This window comes from Trachypithecus francoisi, unplaced genomic scaffold (assembly GCF_009764315.1).
Source record: "Trachypithecus francoisi isolate TF-2019V2 unplaced genomic scaffold, Tfra_2.0 Lachesis_group0, whole genome shotgun sequence".
Classification (NCBI taxonomy): Eukaryota; Metazoa; Chordata; class Mammalia; order Primates; family Cercopithecidae; genus Trachypithecus; species Trachypithecus francoisi.
This window is the reverse complement of record NW_022681453.1, coordinates 39,791,184-39,806,580: the sequence shown is the minus strand read 5'-3', so window position 1 is coordinate 39,806,580 and position 15,397 is coordinate 39,791,184. Positions and strand designations below refer to the sequence as shown.

At 40.8% G+C, this 15,397-nt stretch overlaps 1 protein-coding gene across 9 annotated transcripts in view; it reads left to right on the top strand.

Annotated features, from left to right (window-relative positions):
* The window catches only part of FOXP1 (forkhead box P1), a 639,577-nt gene that overhangs the window by 226,932 nt on the left and 397,248 nt on the right, over positions 1-15,397 (top strand). For all 9 annotated transcript variants that reach the window (XM_033210432.1, XM_033210445.1, XM_033210429.1 and 6 more), the window contains one exon: positions 5,417-5,511. The gene's annotated coding sequence lies outside the window, so the exon portion shown is untranslated. The remainder of the gene's footprint in view (positions 1-5,416; positions 5,512-15,397) is intronic.

Below are 15,397 nucleotides of genomic sequence, written 5' to 3'. Positions count from 1 at the left end.
GGCTGTGATAGGATTTTTTATTTTATAATAGCAGCAGACAAAACTTTTATTTAGAAATAAATAAAACCTGTATTTTCTGTAAAGTTTAGATATTAAAAGCCAATTCAACAACAACAATAAAAGGCATTCAACTAGGAAACTGTCAACTGGATCAATATTCTGTGGCATTTGGTTTTATTTCACTTCTTAGAAGCTCAGTATTCTCATCTGTAAAACAGGAATCAAACTTCCTTAATGGGCTACGTGAAGGTTAAGTAAGGAAAGCCCTGCCTGACACATTTTGGGAATACATTAGCTGTTGGTTCCCTTTCCTTTTACTACCCTTAGCTGTGTTAGAGGAGCGAATAATCATAACTATGAAATATTTTCAGAAAATTTTCGAAATTGACACAGCTTCTGCTTTACTTATGGTTACCTGGAGACCCAAGTGAAAACCAGGGAGAAATTGAAAAGGTCCGTGTATTGGGTAAGAGATACTAGCAGCTGTAACCAACATTCCAAAATTTGAAATTTTTGAAATTAGCCGGGCGTGGCGGCGCACGCCTGTTGTCCCAGCTGCTCGGGAGCTTAACTCAGTGCAGTTTAATTCATGAGCACCTCACAGTCTAGTGCTGGTTGAGGGGGACAGGAGTGGTGGTGGCTCTGCTCCATGTGGTCTTTCAGGGACCCAGGCAAATTCCATCCAGTGACTCCACTATCCCTAGGAAGTAGAAGTTCTTCACTGGATCTCTGGGCCCACAGTCCAGGGAAGAAAGCAGTCATTAAGCATGGTGCCAGAGGCTTCAGGATCTGAATGAAAGTAGTGTATACCCACTTCCATCTGTTTGGTTAGAACTCAGTCATCAGGCCCCACCTAGCTACAAGGGATGCTGGGAAATGCATTCCAGCTGTGTGTTCAGGAGAAAGAAATGGATTTGATGAACGTTTAGCCAGTCTCTGCCACACACTGACCACATTTTCTTGTATTATTATGGAGGACAAATGCTTACCATACATAAATTGCCCAGAGGTGCTGATAGTCTGAGAACCTGTCTCCAGCAAGTCCGCTGGGAAGGGCAGCATTCAGAGACAGTCATGCTGGGTTGGAACAATTTATCTACATACTTGTTTAAATATATTTTAAAAATTAGCCTGCACTCTGAATCTGCTTCCCACATGTTGTGTGCCATTTAGGCATTTTGGCGTTCTAAAATTACAGATCTGTCTCAGAGTGAGTAAGTTTAGGAATACATACTTAAGAAATGTTGCATGCAATGACATTTTCCTTCCCAAAGTGATCTACATGAACTCATATTTATTTTGCTATTTTATAAAATCAGAAGTTGTACACAATATTGAGTAGAATTCTTTATCCGTGATGGCAGATAGAACATCTGTTGAAATACTACCACTGTTATTTATTTCGAATTGCATATTTTACAATGAACTATATCAGAAGCATTTTCAATTTTTTAACACCTTTAATAGATCTAAGCCCACCTTTTTTTGAGAGTTATTCATTTTTAAATCATGATTATATGAATATTTTAGAATTATAATCACCCTAAAATGAAGGACAAAATTTATCATACTAAAATAGAAATTTAATTTAAAGTACAAAGAACTTGATTGCAAGGTTTAGTAGATTAGAAACAAGACATAAAAGAGGATATTAAAAAACACTTTTTAAAACATCCTCAGCAGTATAGTTTTACAGTAGTTTTCAAAAAAATACAACAGCATTTATTAATGTTTGTGAAGATCATATTATAGACTAATCAAAGATCAAACTTTTGTAAGGTTCAAAAAACACATATAAGCAAATTTTGGTCATTTCCTGGAAAAAACTAACTTTAAATATCTTCATCCAGGCCAGGCATGGTGGTTCAGGCTTGTAGTCCCAATACTTTGGGAGACAAAGGCAGGCGAATTGCTTGAGTCCAGGAGTTTGAGACCAGCCAGGCAGCACAGTGAGACACTGTCTCTACAAAAATTAGCCCAACATAGTGACACCTGCCTGCAGTCTCAGCTACTCGGGAGGCCTGAGGTGGGAGGATGGCTTGAGCTTGGGAGGTTGAGGCTGCAAAGAGCAGAGATCATGCTACTGCAATGCAGCCTGAGCAACAGAGTGAGACCCTGTCTCAAAAAAGTAAACAATAGGGCTGGGTATGATGACTCATGCCTGTAATCCTGGCACTTTGGGAGGCTGAGGCAGGTGGATCACAAGTTCAGGAGATCCACAACATCCTGGCTAACATGACGAAATCCCGCCTCTACTAAAAATACAAAAAATTAGCCAGGCGTTGTGGTGGGCACCTGTAGTCCCAGGTGCTCGGGAGGTTGAGGCAGGAGAATCGCTTGAACCCCGGAGGTGGAGGTTGCAGTGAGCCGAGATCACACCACTGCACTCCAGCCTGGTGACAGAGCGAGACTCCGTCTCAAAAATAAATAAATAAACGAATAAATAATAAAACACAAATTTTCATTCAGTATAATACAGTTAGTGATGTCTGTTTGAGATGGAAGCTGCTCTTGGCCGTATTGTGATCCAGGGGCCTTGGTCAAAAGTCAGACTTGTCTACAGACATGTGTCATTAAAAATACTCCTCTCACTTTTCTTGGTACTCCATGGCATTTCCCACCACCTGTCACTTTGTCCTTGACAATATATGAGGCAGAAAACAAGTTGCGTGGACCAGGTTGGTTTTCCAGTTAGCTGTTCCTTATTTTTCTCCGGTGCTTCTTTGTTATATTAGAGTTCAAATTTACTATTCATGAAACACATTTTAATCAGTGACCATATCAGACAAATGGAAGCTAAGCGCTGGTTAGTATGTTGAAAATAAACATGAGGGCTCTCATTAATGTCGCTGTCTGAGTAATTAGTTGAGCATCCAGTCCTGAGCAGCCGTGAAAGCAGACCGGCTTCTCACTGGAACGACAGGCTGACAGCCCTGTCTTGGAGAATGGTCATTAGTGTGCCCTGCCATCAATGTCATGTTACTGTGTCAAATTAGTTAGTGTCCCCATAGGAGAGAAGCCGGACCTACAAATTATCCTCCCACATCCCTTGGAAACTGTGTTTGCCAAACCTGCGATCGAGTGTGAGCAAATTATTAACACGGCTCATAAATTAACTAGTTTACAGGCTTATAACATTTTACAAGTAGATAATAAAGGGGAGAAAAGTTTTCCAATTGCATTGCCCTGACGTGAGGCTGTGATCTGCCGACTTTTCCTTAAGGAGTCCAGAGCTCATAGTTTTTCGTTAAGAGACCAGACACATGGGGTGTCAGAACAAATGTTTGGAAATGTAGAATCTAAAAGGCAGCCAGTGTAAATCCATTGAAAACAATATAATTAACTTCATTATCTCATTGCTCTGATAAGTCGATGACAGTGGTCGTCTTTCTTTTAGTGGCAGTTGCTCATTAATGAGTTCACCAATTAAGTTTGAACGATTACAGCCTTTACCAACTGAAATTATCTTAAAAACATTTTTGATGCATTCTTATCATACTCTCAAGCTCCCTTGCTCAAGAGGGAAAATGCCCACACAGCACATTAAACTCATGTAATAATGAAGATTCTGAAGTCATGATATATTTGGCAGTTTATGCACAGTAGACACCAGATACCTAGAAAACATAGTTTGGACAAATCTGGCCTGAGTTTATCTCATATCTAGAAGAGACACCCACTGGGAACACCATCTCTTAACTCTCTTCTGAGTTCTGGTACGCAGACAACCCACATAGTTTCCGGAGACAGGTGACTATTCAAATCGTAAAACTTCATGCATCTCCTTTTTAGTTTCAACTTCTCCATCTGAGTAGGTTAAAAACATGTAAATTCACAAAGTGTTACCTGAATTTACTACTGAAAGAGAACACTGCACACAGACATACATGTACGTGCCCCGAAAGCTCAGGCTTTCTACCCATTCTGTAGTTCCATTTTTTTCTGTATTAGTGAGAGTCCTTTATTTAATATTGAGGGCCATATACATGGCATTATTATCTCAAGGATCTATGCAAAAAAAGACCTGGCATGTGAAACCTTGCTACTGACAGCTATTCACAAAAACTTTCTGAAAGTGCTTGAGGATGAGTTGACTTATCTGTCAGCAACTTCAACTTACTTGGAATTGGATTTGGTAAATATTCTACTAATAACCTAACCAAGCAATGAAAGCTTTGCAGTCTCAGCATATGAACAGAGTGATTGTTTCCATGAGAAGGCTGTGTCACAATCTCCTTCTGCATTTGAAATGCAACTGAAAAAAAAGAGTTGCTAACTGTGGCAAGTAAGATTTTCTGTTTGGCTGGCAGGAGAGAACTTGTATGTTTTGCTGGGGTGGGGGCCGGGTCCATGTATGTACTTATTTCCTCCTGTCTCTTCTACTGGGTGCATTGAGGCAGGCTGAAAGATCAAAACTCATAGCAAAATTATCATTTGGACCTATGGATCGTCTTTTTCTTATTTCTCAGGATGTGTTAGCACTGTCATTATGAGAATTTATCTTCAGAAATAAGAAATTATAAGCCAAGCACGGTGGCTCATGCCTGTAATCCCAACACTTTGGGAGGCCAAGACGGGTGGATCATTTGAGGTCAGGAGTTTGAGACCAGCCTGGCCAACATGGTGAAACCCTGTCTCTACTAAAAATACAAAAATTAGCCAGACATGGTGGTGGACACCTGTAATCCCAGCTACTTGGGAGGCTGTGGCAGGAGAATCTCTTGAACCTGGAAGGTGGAGGTTGCAGTGAGCCGAGATTGTGCCACTGCACTCCTCTAGCCTTGGCGATAGAGCAAGACTCTATCTGGAAAAAAAAAATAGAAAGAAAGAGAATTTACTGGGAGTGGCACACATCTGTAATTGCAGCACTTTGTAGGCTGAGGCAGGAGTATCACTTGAGCTCCGGAGTTTGAGACCAGCCGGCCTACTAAAATTTAGCCTATCTACTAAAATTCCAAAATTATTTGGGCATGGTGGTGCACACCTGTAGTTCAAGCTACTTGGGATCACTTGAGTCTGGGAAGTTGACGCTGCAGTGAGCCCTGAATGTGCCACTGCACTCCAGCCTGAATGACAGAGCGAGACCCTGTCTCAGAAAAAAGAAAAGAAAAGAAATAGAAATTACAGTATGGAAGATAAAGAACTTAACTTCCTAAGTGGATGCCATTGCCTTCAAGAGTGACAGTTTTACTCACCTACATAACATTTTGCATCCTTCTCCTGTAATTCAGATTGTGAGCTAGGTGGAATGCCGATTCTAGAAGGCAAAGGATAAAATAGATGCTTAGATACGTGATTGTATACTGAAGGTAAATGTGGTGTGTAAATGAGGGATACCAAAGGCTCGTGTCTGTGTTGCTTTTGAAGCATCACCATTTGCCCCTTCACTTAACCTCTTCTTTTCTTTTGCTTTCAGCTTCCCTCTGTGTATTGCAGTCCTGTGGCATTATGCATGCCCCCTCCCAGTGACCCCAGGCTTTTTATGGCTGTGAGACACGTTAAATTTTCACGGTAAGTGACAGACACCACTGATGCTGTATACCACCTAAAAATTGCCATCTACCTTCGCAGGGGACCCAGTGGTCGATATAGTAATCCTGCAGAAGATAATGGCCTTTCTAATTATCGGGCCTGATTCTGAAGCTAGCAGGCATTTGAATGCTGCTACCCCCCATGATAGCTTTATGGTTTTCAAGAATAGGGTTCATAACTTGGATCATATTTGTGGGAAGGAGACCTAATGCAGGGGTTGGTAACATTTGTAAGAGACCAGATAGCAAATATTGTCATCCTCATGAGCCAGTCTTTTCCAACTAGCCAACTCTGCCTTTAGAGCACAAAAGCAGCTATAGATAATATACAAGCAAATGGGTGTCACTCTGCTCCAGAGAGACTTTATTTACAAAAACAGACAGTAAGCCATATTTGGCCTGAAGAATATAGTAGGCTGTCCCTTGATCTGATGCATTAAAAAGGGACATTTGACCTGTAAACCTGACACTTCGCTAGGTACCACTCCATCTGACCTTGAGCACACCGTTTATCTGCGAGACACAGGAATAAAAAAAAATACCTGCCCTTACTACCTTGAAAGATGGTGTTGTAAGGATGAAACAAGATATAATGCACGTGAAAGCACTTTGAAAATTTCGAAACTCCTTACGAATGTGATGATCGGCTCTACAGTCATTCCAGTTCACCTTGTGGAGTATGACTTCTTCACCTTTTTAATCACATTGGGCTTTCATGAACGAAATGAGTGTGGGGGAAAGCTCTCTTATTTTCTGAGTAATGTGGTTTGTCTGTACATTCCTTCTATTTTACAATTGATGGATAAGCTGTTGAAATGTCTTTTTTTTTTTTTTAGTATCAAATATGGATGAAGGGATATGCGGGTAGATTATGGTAGGCTAAAGATCAAATGCCAATGAAGAACGATTAAATTTCCTTTAATCATCAGAATCTGAGAGTGCTGTAAGATCTCACCTTTAATATAGGCCTTAATAAATAATAATGCTTGGGATGCCTACAAGTATGTTTGAATTTCACAAGTCTTGCATGTCAAAACAGAGAGACAGGCTCAGCAAATATGCTTCCCTGGGCTAGCAATACTAATTAAGAAGGAAAGTCATACTTAAACAAACAGCTTTGGGAATAGAGGGTTAATCAGAATCCCAATTCATGAATTTTCTAGTTTTTTTTTTTTTCCTCAGAGAAAATTGTAGTGTCGTCTGTAGATATGTTTTCATATCATTATATTAGTTAAGAATTGTTTTCTAGTAAGAGATATAACTACATGAGTATAAACAATTATTTAAGTATTCTGTCATAAAAACATCCAGGAAGAGCAGTTCGTGTCTTCTTTCTGCTCTGCTTATTCAAGTGCTTTCCTTCGTCTTCAAGGTCACATGGTGGCTGCTGGCTCTCAGGCCATTGCCTCTACATCCTGAAAGGAAGAGACAAAGAGTAGTTTTCTCGGCTGAGGCAGGCCTTTTTAAAGTATTTTCCCTGCAGCCTTACCCAGTGATGCCTGCTTATATCCTATTAGCCACCCCTAACTATAAGGGTATCTGGGAACTGCAATCCTTAGACTTGAACAATTTGATGTCCCAGGTAAATTCTGTGTTCTAGTACTAAGAAAAGGTGAATGCTTACTGAGCAACCATTGTGGTTACTTATATGAAATCATGCTGTCAGTTTTGCTTACATGTTTAATTTTTATTTATTTTCTACGAATGCCTTTTGTTGACTGTGCCTTGTTTGAATTTTACATGTTAGAATTTTAGCCTGTTTAATTCTCAGCAGAGATACAGCTCAGTAAATATTTTAGGACCATAATATTCTTACTGAACACGCCATGGCAAATCTGATAAATAAATTTCTTTATTAAGAGAGCTATAAAGCAAAATTTAAACTCTCAAATATGCTCGTCTAGTGGGTTTTCCTTCCTGTGGATGTAAGATTTCCTTAAGGCTTGAGTATTAGCATGAGATCTTAGCGGCGTGCACTCACAACCAATTCTGTTCCCCCTATAAGGGCAGGAGACATTGCTGACAGCTTTCCACTGTCCCTCTGTACTTACGCAGACTCAAGTACAGGACGGAACTCTCCACCCTACATTTCTGTGATTTGTTGCTCCCTGTATCTGTGCTGAAAGATTACCGTGGGAGTGGGGTGCACGGGAGAAGTAAGCCATTCCTGTCCAAATTTTCTGTCCCAAATTGGCCTGTACATGATTCTTCTGAAACTTTTTATCCCATAAAGTGAATAGAATGAGACTTCCCTATGCTTTGTATTAATAATACATTCTCTGCCTATACTGGCCTGTGATGAGTAGTCATAAAACTTAGGGTAATGGATGCATTCACAGACACTCATTGGATGCCTGCTATGGATACAGGGTAACGGCATGGTTAAGAGTTTCTGCTTTGAAGTTAGATCGGCTTAGACTTAGATTCCACCTTTTCCACTTCCTGGCTGAACAACCCTGGGCAAGTTACTTAACCTTTCTGTGCCATGGCCTCCTTATCTGGAAAAGGGGATAAAAATAGAAGCCAGCTCACTACAAAGAGTTAGAGAGGTGATGCTTGTAAAGAGCTTAGCACAGATCCTGGTACATCATAAATGCCAGCATTGTGCTAGGCACCCCAGGTGATACAGTGGAAATATCTGTCTCTGACAAGCTTCTACCATCCAGTTGCTGGTTCACTGGTGGTTGTTTTACTGATAGATGATGCATGTTTCACAGTCCATTGCTCCTTACCTGGTATTCCCTTGTAAATGCAAGTAGAGCCTTGGGAGCTTGTCCTCATGCACATCTTCAAGGACACGTGCAGCTATGTATACAGCTGCTGTAGCCCTGTTAGCAGAGCTTAGGTCTCTGGGTCCTGTTTTGAGGATTTCCCCTGAGAAGCATGCAGTTCTTTTTTTATTCCTTTTTTTTTTTTTTTTTTAACTTAGTCAGACGATGGGCCTGCCTTGCAAGCAGAATTCACTAACTGCTTTCAAGTTGGTATTGCTGATGATAATCTGAAACCGTAGGGTTTCGCTCGTGCAGGCTGATGCTACATGATGTCAATCTTCTGCCACCTCATCCCCCATCCCTGCCTCTGCGCTGACTCGGCAAAGCAGGTCCTGGTCCCCCACAGATCTTCTTGGGAATGGCCCTCAAAGAACTGTGTCATCTGCACACAGAAGCTGCCACAGGTCCGTGGCAAAGAATGTCAGCAGTACTCATGGATGACTCAGTTGGTGACTTGTACCCAGACTGAAAAACAGTGCCAACCATGTGACCCTGGCTGTCCCTTGAGTTTTTGAGCCCTGTTCTGTGAGACTGGTAAGAGTCACACCACCTATAATAATAAACCTGCAGCGCTAATTCATTGACATTGACACCATATCACAGAATTGATGGTTTTGGGGGGACAGACCCCAGCCTTTAGTAGTAGTTATCAGGGATCTGCCTGACACAGGCTTTGCTTCCGTCATGTTCACTATGTGGAGATGGTGGCTTGAAGATCTTGCTTGTTCAAAAGACTCTTGGAAACTTTGAGCTTTTGTCACGTAGTTTCCAATATTTGATTTAAACCCCATTACTGTTCTCAGATGCCATAAAAACTCCCTTGCCTCCAAACTACGGGATACCTTCAGTCCTTCTCATCCCTTAGTGTTCAGTTCAAAAATCAACCCCTTGGACATGCCTTTGCTGACCACCCACATGAAAGAGGACATCCCCTTTATTATTTTTCTTGACCCAAACCTCTTGTTTGTTCCATATGTTACAGCCCTGTCCCTTCATGAATTCACCTTTTTATCAGGTAATAAGGAAGAAGTAGGTCTTACTCAGTGTGGCTTCTCCATGGCCAGCAGTGCCTAACATGTGGTAGGTATGCATGCTGTCAGTATTTGTTGAATCAGTCAAAGTCTGGGGATTTCCCTGTGAATTTCTGTATTTTTATGGCACCTACGAGGACTGTATCCAGTTGAGGGAGTAAGAGAAGGAACAAAGTTACACACGTCACCTTTATTTTAGGAATAGAATACAGATCTTGGGTTTTCTCTGGAAAGTTCCCACTATGTACTGCATACTCTGCGTGTCCCATCCAGAAGAGGTTATACGTTATCTTCCCCATGAAGACAGAATCATTTGCCATTTGAGCCTGAAGGATATGGTGGGTGATACAAATTGATTAAGGACGTTGGGATCCAAGCCCAAACCCCAACACTCTCATTCATTGGCTCTTTTTCTGGACAGATTATTTTCTCTCTCTAAGACTCAGTTTACTTCCCTAGGGCAGGGGTAATAGCATCACCTAGCCACTGAGCTATTGTGAGGATTAAATTAGATGGTATGTAGAAAGCACTTTGCACAGGGTCTGGATGAGAATAACGGTGCTGTTGATTTAAGGGTGTCAGCAAAGGCTCTGGAGACCTCCACTGATAAAACTCATCTTGTGATTTCTTGTGATGTTCATTTTAGAGGTGGCAAAGATGGCAAAGAACCTTGATTCCCGATTATATTTGCTCATGTTTCATGTGCTGAATTAACTTTAAAAAGTACCAAATAAGCAAGCAGTGAGATAGTCTGTTTTATATTTGTTGTTGACGTGTTGACTGTTGGATATTCGTGACCTGTCTCAGGTAACACATGCTAGAAACCTCAAGCGCTGCAGTGACTCAGTGTTTGGAGCCTGACCCATATCCAGAAAACCATGGAAATTGAGAGTTTGGGGTGCTGCAGTGTCTCTATGCCTTCTTGCTGGGGATATGTTTTGCCTTTAAGTTAATCAGAGCTGGTTTGATCTCCTGCCTTGCAATAGAGGGCATCTTAAATTTCCTGTAAATTCTCTTCTCTCTCTCTCTCTCTCTCTTTTTTTTTTTTTTTTTTTCTGGAGTTGGAGTTTTGCTCTGTCATCCAGGCTGGAGCGCAGTAGCGCCATCTCAGCTCACCATGACCTCCGCTCCTGGGTTCAAGCGATTCTGCTGCCTCAGCCTCCCTAGTAGCTGGCACTACAGGCCCGACTACTTTTTGTATTTTTAGTAGAGGCGGGGTTTTGCCTTGCTGGACAAGCTGGTTTTGAACTCCTGCCCTTGTGATCCACACATCTCAGCCTCCCAAAGTGCTAGGATTACAGGTGTGAGCCACCGCTCCCAGCCCAATTCTCTTCTCTTTTTTTTTAAAAAAAAATATATACTTGATATCATCTGTCTTGAAAATTCACATAACTTCTCTTTTGATAGAAAACCAAAGTCTATGTAGTCTGAAAGGAGTTAGATATAAATATCTTTCATTGTTAACACCGAATTCTTCCACCTGCTTGAAGATGATCTATTATTTTTGCTATGTTATTCCACCATGTCAGTGGTTGACATTTGTTGTTCACTGTGAATTTTTTATGTAAAAGTTGAAGCAGAGAGAGGGACCTGTCTCACTCTGTATCACATGACTTTCTGGTGGAAAAGAATGAAATCTATCAAATCATATACTCTTATTTATACGACTTATGGAGTAACTGGGGTAATCTAGGAAATTAAAATAGCCATTTCTTTTATTAATTCATAACGTGTGCTCTTGCAACCTAAAAATAAAAGGACATGATTAAAATATAGTTTAAGGCATCAAACATGGTTACTAATATCCTTTTAGGAAAGGAAAAGATGAAATCCAGTAAGTTTCAATCAAACTAAGTGAATAAATCAGAAAAATGCATTGATTAGACTCATGATAACCCTCAGAGTGGCTAACACCCAGATTTTTTGCATCTCTAAAAATATATAACACCCCTGTTGCCAAATATCACTTCAGAAACTAAAATAATAATCATGAAAGGGGAAACAGATCTGTGTAATATGAGACTTGATCAGGCAGTTTACATGGGATGCTTGAGGGTCTTGTGCTGCCCTCTTCTCAATACCCTGGTGCCTGAGGAGTAGCGGGGAAGATTAGGAGCTTTCTGAGGGTTTTTTCTTTAATGTTTTGAAATTTTGCTGCATTGTCTTGAGTCCAGTTTGGTTCAGCAGTCTCTCAGTGCCAGGTGACTCTGGTTAAGATGCTCTGGGGCTGAATTTCTCAATGCCAGCTTTCCCAGGGGATCAGTAAAGGTTTTGCCCTGGGTATTCCAACCAGGAGAACCTGTGTCCTGTCTTTGTCCACGTCTGTCCCCAGTTATTCATTAATGGAAACACAAAATAGTCTCCCACTCCTGACTCACTTCCTAAACATGGCAGTTTCTTTGGGATTCTACTCCTAGAATAATTGGTGCTTAGACCTTCTTAGGTTTATCTACATGTATGTACCTAGAGGAACTTGCATTTCATGCTATCACCAATATTCTGCATGCTTAAAAAGTAGGGAGAGGTGGAAGTAGAATTTTCTAAACTCATGAAATATCTAATCCTAAAAAATCTCAATAAACAGCAGTTGTTTAAGAGAAACAGTGTAGCTTGTGAAAGGTCTACCCCATAATAGCTACCTTTACTGTCTATGTGCCAGACATGATTCTAAGCCTTTGATATTTATTAACTCACAATAACTCTGAAGTAATCATCATTCTAAAAATTCATTTTACAGGTGAGGAAGCTGAAGAATAGTGAGTTAAATGACTCACCCAGAACCCTCTGCTTATATGGAGCAAAGCTAGGATTTGAACCTGGAAACTCCTTCCCATCATACCCTGTTTTGTTGTTGTTGTTGTTGTTTTAAGATGGAGTCTCGCTCTGTTGCCCAGGCTGGAGTTGGAGTGCAGTGGTGCGATCTCGGCTCACTGCAACCTCCACCTCCCTGGTTCCAGTGATTCTCCTGCCTCAGCCTCCCAAGTAGCTGGGACTACAGATGCATGCCACCATGCCTGGCTAATTTTTGTATTTTTGGTAGAGATGGTTTTGCCATGGTGACCACGCTGGTCTCGAACTCCTGACCTCAGGTGATCCACGTCAGCCTCCCAAAGTGCTGAGATGACAGGCATGAGCGACCACACCCGGCCGTACCCTGATTCTTAATCACTGTGCCATGCGGTCTTCCTCATGCACACGTATTTTTGGGGTATTGATGTGCAGGCATTATTTTGTTTTCACATAAATTTTTCACTCTGGGACTGCATGTGGAGCCATTATACCTCAGTGCTGTCTAATAGGCCCTGCTTGATCTTACTAGACTTCTTCAAATGCTTTCTTTTTGCTAACACAGGAGCTATGGGAAATAAAAGTATGTCCCCATTTGATTAGGAACAAGGACAACCACTTAATTGCCATTCTTCTATCTCCAGTTGGATGTGCCTGTTAAGACATTTTCTCTAGATCTTTGAGTCATTTTTCTCTGGGACATTATTCTAATTAACCTCATCTCTGTAGCCCTCATTTTACTTCATGTTAGCCTCTGACCACCTAATAATTGATTTGTTCTGCTCAATCACCTGTGTGAAAAGCGAGAGGGTCTCCCTCCCAAAGCTTCGGTCCTGTACCTGGGCATTTTCCCAGCAAGCAGGTTCAGAATGTTCTTTTAGTTCTTGGAAACATTCACCTGGAAGGCTTTTTATTTACCAGGGTGAATCTGGGGTACTGAAAGGTAACATTGGCTGACAGAGTAGAAGACCTTTGGTTACTTAGTCAGTAGAATTACAGGTTTATAAACTGTATGCCAAGGACTTTGACCTCCAAATATTAGTAAAATATTAGGCTTGATGAAATGTATGAATGCCAGTTTCAAGAGACCACAAATAAGCAATTTTGACTTAAAAGGTTTGAAGTATTCATATTGCCTTGTTAACACAAAGAGTAGACAGCCCACTTCTAAAGTGTCGGTGCCTTAAAATACTGAGCTCACCATATTTTAGGTCTTTTTGGTTCTGAGTGACCAGCTTAGTCATAAAGGGGAATTAATTGGCTCATAATGTTGAAAAGTAGGATTTTGGAACTAGCTCCAGGGAAATCTGGAGCGGGAGGTTCTGATCATGCCATTAAGTCTTAGTGGCAGTCTCCTGGCTGTGCTGTGTGCTCCCTGTTGGATTCATTTATGGAGGTGATTCCCTGGTTGTGGCAGGATGACCTTTCATGAGTCTGTTTTTGTAGCAACTCCAGCAGAAAAGATCTTTTCTTAAGAGTTCTAGCAGCTGTCACAGAGTCGGGATCTTCCTGCTTCTGTGATTGGTCTGGTGTGTGCCACATGCCTTTCGCTGAAACACTCACTGGAGCTGGAGCAGGAGTGAGTTGGGGGAGGTGGGAGGTCCTGCTTGGCCTAGGATGGGTCATGTGTCCATCTCTAAAGGCATGGATGGCCTTTGACCTACACAAAACAATGGGAAGTAGGTGAAAAGAGTGCTGGATTCAGAAGAAAGGGACAGAATTCTGGGAAAGTGAACTATGTTTATGTACCACGTCAGGTACTATACTTGATACACAGCAAATACATAGAATTATAGGGTGGAAGGAACCTTTAAATACCATGTGGTTCCGCTAACCCACAACTGAATGTCATCTATGGGAGTTTTCCCAGAAAGTTGTCTGCCTAATGCTTGACATCTTCAATGACATTTACTACCTTGAAAGTGGGCTGTGCCTCAGAAATGCTACCATGCCTCTGTCCTCGAAGAGTATAGAGTTCATTCATTGCCTGCCTTCCTTCTATTCATTCTTTTCTCCAACCATCCACCTACCATCTGCCACAGTTTGTGGTCCTAAGGCAAGATGCTTGATTTTAACATACTTATATGTGCAAGGTAGACAGAAAAGTCAATTATAATCTGGTGATAGAGAAGCTACAAGAATACTGGTGGATTGTGCGTTTTGATTGGGGAGGGAATTGGAGAATGGAGATTGGAAGGCCTCATAGCAGGAATGATGCCTCAGAGGATGAATAGGAGTTGCCAAGTAGCCAAGGGAAAGATGGTCTTATTGGTGGACTTAGTAGGATTAAACCCTATATTACACTCAGACTTGCTTAAGAATGACCCAGAAAAATGGGCTTATAAAATAACTTAGCCCAGTCAAAATGCATATGTCTTTTAGGTCACATAAAAAATGTAAGTGGTGGAAATAATATCCTAATGATGAAACATTTTTGTACATGTGAGCCATCTGACATCTTCCAAGTCACCCCTATCTCCTATTTCTTAATAATGCATAATAAGTGAATGGATGAAACCCCCTTGGGAAAAATGTCAGTGAGTTAAATTACAGAATTTTAGCAATCACTTCCCTAACAATTTTGAAAGGATCGGATATTATTTGTTTATTCATACATTCTTGGGGGCAACGGAATATTTTGAACCCCAGTTTTCTCATCTGGTGCCTGAGGATAAAAATAGTACCTCCCGAAGGGTTAGGGATATAGGGAATAAATATCTGGAGCATGTGAAATACCAAATATGGTTCTATCACCTGGTCAGCCCTCAATCGATATTACTTGTTATCAAAGGGTATCTATGATTTTTATACCTCATCAGTTGTCAAAGGCTTAACATTTAGTTACGTCCATTTTGCTAGTTGATATAAATGTTTTTCCATGTGCCCTGGATGGAATATATTTTTTATTTTTGCATGTTACTTACACCTTAAAAATTAAAGATATTAAAGATGGTGAGATTTAGCAGAAAACTTTAATTTCACCTGCTTTTAATGCTTCCCTGAATTAATAATTTTCATGTCCATCATATTTTCTCCTTGGCCCACAATTCATCCCATATTTGGATCTTGGCAAATGATGACTTGGTTAATTAGGCAGTCTGTTAACTCTGATTACTAAGTTATAACAGATCAGTGTAGAAGCATCACTGTGCAATTTGGATTAAAAGGCTCTTCATTTTATCAAAACAAATTTACATTTATGGGTAGCTATGTTGAAGTGCATTATGTTAAAATGATGCATTTCATAAGGAAAATTTAAAAAGGATAAAAAATTATT